The following is a 1,078-nucleotide window of genomic DNA, read 5'->3' on the forward strand; positions in this document are numbered from 1 at the left end:
TCCTTTGTTATATGGTTAGTTTGCGGAAAGCGCTTATATTTAATATAAGTGTAATTAAGTAAGAGTAAGTACGAATTGTTAGTTTAGTAATATTAGAAATAAAGGAAAGGAAATAATACACTTCCAAGTGCATATATGTAAATGAATTCGCAATTGTCATATCTTACTAGGTGAAGGACACATAAGAGCGTTTGGAGGGCTAAATTTGTTGTTAGTTTGGTGTGGGTGTTGCGCTAGTGCAACAGAGGGGACGCGGGGTATGGACGCATGACAATGACACCGAGGGGACATTGACTGACCGCTAATTGACATACTGACTGTCAGGTTTAGGGGGCGCTGCTAAAGAAGAGGAGTCGCAGCGGCGCCCTAGGCTTCGTGGAGTTCACGTAGAAGGGGTGGGACGACTCCACCTGACCGGACTGGCTCTCTTTCGTTTATCATATTTCTTTGAAATTTTCCTCGTTTCTTTCACACTCTTTCTCCTTTTTTTGATTTCGTTTGTTTGTAATAAAAAAGGCATGACTCAAATTTTGTTCATGTTGCTAGAAGGCAAGGCAGGTAGCAAGGACCTCCCCCGACCGTCGGGCAAGTTTGGGCCTGCAAGCATGCCTGCATGCCGCCTCGTCTTGCCCAACCATGTAGTGACATAACACGTTGACTGAAAACCAAATGTTAGACCTTCTGAAAGAGTTTTCAGATCTCGACGATGAATCGGGAGGTGATGAGATCGATTCAGTGGAATTTACTAGTAAGAAGCGAATTGAAGATGAGGAGGCTCAAAATTACGACACCAGCACTGAGGAAAATGTGGAGGAACGTGATTTGAGTCCAATAAATGAACTTCCACCAGCTGTTCGTGCACACGTTACGACTTTTTCCCTCCCTCAACAAAGAGCGAAGAAAATGTTGCACAAAATTCATATTTCTCCGTCAGAGTATTGCGTTCAATAGCAGGTGAGAGAGTAAGTACACCAATAGAAGCAGCAGAAGGAAACTATGATTTGGCAAATATTACTGAGAAAATCGATGTTCAGTGGCGCCATTCCCGCAGTAATAATCGAATTGCTAATTTTTTGTT

This window comes from Rhagoletis pomonella, unplaced genomic scaffold (genome assembly GCF_013731165.1).
Source record: "Rhagoletis pomonella isolate Grant_MI unplaced genomic scaffold, Rhpom_1.0 Rhpom_scaffold_00003, whole genome shotgun sequence".
Taxonomy (NCBI): Eukaryota; Metazoa; Arthropoda; class Insecta; order Diptera; family Tephritidae; genus Rhagoletis; species Rhagoletis pomonella.